This window comes from Chanodichthys erythropterus, chromosome 12 (genome assembly GCF_024489055.1).
Source record: "Chanodichthys erythropterus isolate Z2021 chromosome 12, ASM2448905v1, whole genome shotgun sequence".
In the NCBI taxonomy this organism is placed as follows: domain Eukaryota; kingdom Metazoa; phylum Chordata; class Actinopteri; order Cypriniformes; family Xenocyprididae; genus Chanodichthys; species Chanodichthys erythropterus.
Genome location: NC_090232.1, coordinates 54,936,002 through 54,941,726, shown reverse-complemented (window position 1 = coordinate 54,941,726; position 5,725 = coordinate 54,936,002). Strand labels below are relative to the sequence as shown.

The 5,725-nt window shown below is 39.9% G+C and overlaps 1 pseudogene; it reads right to left on the bottom strand.

The window, feature by feature from the left end:
• Positions 1-3,130: 3,130 nt before the first annotated feature.
• LOC137032180 (microfibril-associated glycoprotein 4-like) lies at positions 3,131-4,111 on the bottom strand (annotated as a pseudogene).
• Between the last annotated feature and the right edge of the window lie 1,614 nt (positions 4,112-5,725).

Genomic DNA, 5,725 nt, shown 5'->3' with positions numbered 1-5,725 from the left:
GACTGGAGCGGGCTCTGGAGAGACTGGAGCCGCTTGCTTCCTCCTCCTCCACTTACGGGACCCAGTGGAGGAGTGTGGGTTCCGTGTGTGGCAGACAGGGAGTTCACTAGAGGGGTATGAGGAGGAGGACGGAGCTTGGCAGACTGGCCAGGCTGCCCGTGTTTTTGGAAGGACTGGAAGAGAGGAACACTTATCCTGAACCTCTTGGATAAAGAATTTGGAGCAATTTAAATACAAAACTAAATTTATAGCATCAGCTAAGGAAACATAATCGTCAGGTTCAGAGAAGCGGATGGTGTCCTCATCCAGTCCATCCAAAAACAGGGCGATCAAATGAGCATCTGACCAATCTGTCAAATAAGCCAACTCAACAAACTCCTCCACATACCTCTCCAGTGAACGACACACCTGAAGAAGCCCAATGAGATGATCGCCGGCTGTGAGAGGTGTTGGAGGAGCAGGAGCCAGGGAGTAGCAAGAATCCATCCTCTTTGTGAAAATCCAACGTTTATGGTCCGTTCTTCTGTTACGTGTAGCTGGTAGAGAGACGAGGCAGATACGGATTTCCACAAATAATAGTAGTACTTTAATAAACACAGGTAGAGAACACCAAACTGACACATAACACAACAGAGAACGGACCAGGAGTGAATGGAGTGAGTGCAATATAAAGGAGTGCTGACAATAGAGTCCAGGTGCAGGTGATTCGTGATGATGGGAAGCTGACGAGGGAAGTGAGTGCAGGTGTGGAGAACAGGAGGATCTTGGGAAATGGAGTCTAGGAGAACAAGGGATCTGTAACACCTGCTGTAGAGTCTAGGATTATTGTGGTGTCTGTGATTGGAGTTCTGGTTCTGGTTCTGGTTATATCTGCTCTCATCTGGAAATACAAATGTCAGAACAGGAACACTGATCATGAGTCTGTCCCAATGGAAGAAAAGAGTAGTCCAGAACAGAGAGACGACACTGATTGTTTGTAATCTGCCTTCAGAGCCAACAGATCTAGAGGATTGTCAGCATGAATGAACACACTCATGAACATTAGATCTGGATGTTCTTCATGTTGACAGTATCTGCAGGGGTTCAGAGGGTCTCAGTGTCTCCTCACAGCAGAAGATCCTCGGTTCAGCTCAGTCTGAGTCTCTTCTGTGTGGAGTTCACATGTTCTCCTCGTGTCAGTGTGGGTTTACTGCACACACTCCAAAGACACGCAGGTTAGGTGGACCTGCCACATTGACTGTGTGTGAGTTCAAGCCATGTAATGGGGAGGGTTGAGGACAGACCTGGCTACTTATCCCGGAAAAATACACTGCCATGAACATTATTTTCTCTCTGTTATGGGCGGCTGCTAACAGGAATCGCACAAGGGAGAGTTCAACAAATCCACTCCGACATTCATGTACGGCAAGAGACGGCCATAAAATCATTAAGAGTCAGACACGACTGGAAAAACCTAATGAGATCAACACTTAGATAAAGTGAAGTAGAAAGACCTGCGGAACTGGAAACTGAGAGGTTACTACTGAATCCATCAAAAATCATTAAAGTGTTCACAGTATAAACATTAGGTTTTTTGTATACATTTTGGCCTTAAAGCTTTTTTTTTTACTTGTTGATTTTTTAAAGTATTTTCAATAGCTTTCGGGATTCAAGCCTTCTTGTACCTCAGTTACATCATGTGTACTGTATGAATTGAGGATGATTATAAACTGAGAAAGTAAATGTGATGAGCAGGGCGAGCAGTAACGAGCTCCACCTGCGAGGCGCACCGGCCTTGAGTCTCGGTGCGTTCCAAACGGGATATATCGCCCTCTGAAGGGCACTTCGGAGTGAAAATATTCATGGCCGCCATATTGAAGGGTCGTTCCAAACCGAAGTGCTCAAAACTGGCCACTTCAAAGGGCCATTCTGAATAAAGGATTTTTAAAGGGTACAACTCATGGACACTTTGGGCCCCCATGATCCTTTGCACAGGGAAGTTCTTTGACAACACAGAATGGGTACAGGAGGTTAGAAGTTCAATTTTACCTACAAATATGTGTATAGTATTCTTCTATACTGCTGCAACATTTATACGATTTTGATTTGGTACATTATTATGTTCAAAATGACATTGTACTTCAACAAAAATACTTTACAGCTCCCTTTATCAGTCCATTCAAATGTTTCAAATACATACACACTATATAAAATATTAATAAACAAAAAATAAATAAATAAACTGACGTTAAACAAAGGGCGCAGCTTGCACAATCTACTCTTCCATCTCGTTAAGATGACGCAGAAGTGCGTTTTTTTTTTTTTTTTTACCCTTACACCCTTCATGCCCTCAAAGCTCTCACTCTGGAGGGTAAACCCTTTGGGCATAGGGATGAGCCCTTCCGAATGGAACGCAGGGTCTCTCACGGAGGAGCTCCGGGAGCATAAAAGGAGGAGCGATGTTGTGTGTTCCTTCTGGTTTGGTAGTCCCGCAAGTAACTTTGTTTCAAAGTTACCAAACTAATGATTTTGGGAGATCAAAGTAATGGTTATAATATAGGGAAATATATTTTCTTTCCATAAGGGGAGGCAAGATGCACTGTTTGAATGGAGAATAATATTTTTGATATAAGAAAGTGACACTGGGTCAAACTGACAAACTGATCTCTGTTTGAAACCAAGGTAAAAAAAAAAAAAAAAAAAAAAAAAAGCTCTTATCCCATTATCTTTCCCAACAAAAAACTTATATACACAAATAACATTTTCTGTAAAGGAGTCAAGCTAAGCTTGTCTGTGATAAGAAAACCTTACACAAAGTTCATTTACAGTTTATGAGCAGTTGAACTGAATTCCTCATTTACAGTTCCTGAGGTCTTTTGTAGAGTTAAAGAAATCCACATCAACACATAATGCCTTTCATTGCTGGAGTTTATTAAAGTTTATTGTTGATTTGTTTCAGTTGTAGATTTAAAAAAGTGACCCAAAACAAAGAAGAAGAAAATAATTAATGAGATTACACAAAACAACAGCCATATATCCTGTTACAATATATACCATGATTTACTAAGTTACAGAGTTAACAGAAGAAGAGAAACCCAAAACCTTAATTTGATTTTGTTTCTGAGAAACACTGTAATGTTTCTTCAAAGGTTTAAGACACACGTTTGATCTTCATGCTGATGAATTTCATACCAACAGCGTGACTGTTCTTATAGTGGTACCAACCATTTCCAATGGCGAAAATGGTGGGATCTTCTCCCCATAAATACACACCGTTAGGGTTTGCATGGTGACAGGCATTGTACCAAAATGCCCCGAGATACAGTTTTGCACAGTTATCTCCAGTAGTGTCTTGGTCTTTGTCAAAGGTGGAGAACTTCATATTATTGTGGAAGGTCAAAGAGTCACCTGCAGAGAAGAAGAGCATCATTGAGGACATCAGGTGCACATTTACTGAGTGTGAATTTCTATTAATGTGAATGAAAGTGTCCTACCTGCTCCTCCATTACTGAATCCTGAAACATGCAGTTTATACCCGTCAGTTTCACAATCCACAGAGAAGGATGAGTACTGAGCAAAAACTTTTTTTCCGGTGAAGTCCTCCAGATCCACTCTCAGCATGTACTTCCTCTTACTTGTCAGCTGGTACATGTTCTCCAGCCCTGTTCACACACACACATGAAGAACATGTTCAACCAAACACATGATCATCCACACAAACGGACACTCACTGTGAGATCTTACCCAGCCAGTATTCGCTCTCCACATTCCCAAATCCTCTCTTGTACTGATTCCACGGCCGATAGAAATTCACACTGCCGTCCATTCTCCTCTGAAACACCTGTGATGGGTTTATATAGAAGATATGATTCATAATGTATGTTCTGATGTGTTTAATGATCTACAGTCACATTCGTACCGTCCATCCTCCTTTATCTTTATCTTTCCCTTTTGAGATCATGTCACAGTAAACCCAGACAGGAAAGCCACCTGCTGGATAGATGGAGTAAATCCCACTGAGCTTTTGTCCTGCTTTATAAAGGTCAGAACAGTCGACCGGCGTGTTTTCAGTACTGCATCCGCTCATCAGAACAACAGAGAGAAGAACCGCTAGAAACACCATCAACTACATGAGACACAGAGAGAGAAAGAGATGAACATCACACTTAAAACCATCACTAGAAATGTTGTTGATGAACTCACTGCCATCTTCTCAGTCTCTCCTCAGTAGATCACAGCAGAGATCTGTTTAATCTAGACAAAAAAAGAATAAAAATGTCTTAAAGTTGTATAAATGTCAATGTTTTCTGAGGTAAGTGATTAATAAATAGTAACTCACCGTTTGTGTTGTTGAGTCTGACAGACACTCTTTATATATCTGTCAGATTTTTATGCTCCTCCTCTGTGTCACAGAAGAAATTTACTCAATGAACACCCACATTTTGGATGCAAATAAAAAAGGCATCTGTCATCCTCAATGCAAATTATATATGCAGTGTATTGAATTTTATCTATTCAGTAAATCTCACTGAATCTGGCTGATTTAGTTTAGAGCTACATTTTGTAGTTTTTCATATGTTTATTATTTTGAATGTAAATGTAAATGTGGTCTCTCTCATAATGTGCCTTAGATTTCATGAATGTGTTGTTTGCTGTTTTTGCAGTGCCTTCAGTGCTTGGCCCCAAATTCTTCTTCTTCTTCCTTTTCTTTAATGGAAGTCTATGGCAGAACTGTTTGGTCAAAAATTGTGAAAACTGGCACATAGAAAGAGGAGAGTCTGAACATTGATCAGAGCACATTTTTCCTCTGATTCCAGCACTCATTCTAAGTCAGATTAATACCATGTTTACAGTTTCCAGCAGATGAAATATTAGACCGTTTTCAGTTTGAATTAAATTTTTTTTCCTCTTGTCTTCTCCTACAAATTCTGACCAATCTTCAACAAACTCCTGCACGCTCCAGCAAAATTCTCCCATTCCCAGCAGAAACATTCATGTTTTGTCCCATCCCTGCCCACAGGTAAAATTATACATGTTATTTTCAGTACTTCCATGAAATTTCCATGAAATAGTTTCAAGTTAGGCCACCTAGCAACAACCTTCATCCCAGCATAAACGTTTCTGATAAATTATTTGTTGTTACTTTAGAATTGACTTTAAGATCCTTCTTTTCGCATATAGTCAGTCGTATTATTGGTTTTACGGAAACAAAAGGATCTGCAACATATATCTGCATATATATCTGCAACAGTTTGCAATATAGAAATTCAACTTTAAAAGCTAAAAGCAATTTCTGTTACGTAGTCAGTAATTCTGCAAATTCCATTTTAAATCACTTTGCCAAAAATAATCACCATAAAGCTACATATGAGATTGGTGCAGGCTTTGCTCAGGCACTGTAATCGCTGCAGCTGTATTTTATCAATTCTTTGCAAAACGTACAAATAAATCCATAAGTTTTACAGTAAGTCATACTGCACATCCGGACTAGATATTTTCCCTAAAAACACAAAGGATTAATGAGGAAGAAATACAAATGCTGTTTCCCTCCTTCAGCACATCCTGGACAAACATGGTCTCATCAAACAGACTTAGTTACACAAAAGATTAAATTTTGTCGATTTAATATCTGATGTTTGATTTTGATGTTTGTTCCCTTGGAAGATCAGCTGACTGCCATGACCCAGGGTACAACACATTGTTTCTCTTCTCAAGTTAAAGACATGTTTCTTGAGAGCTCACAGAA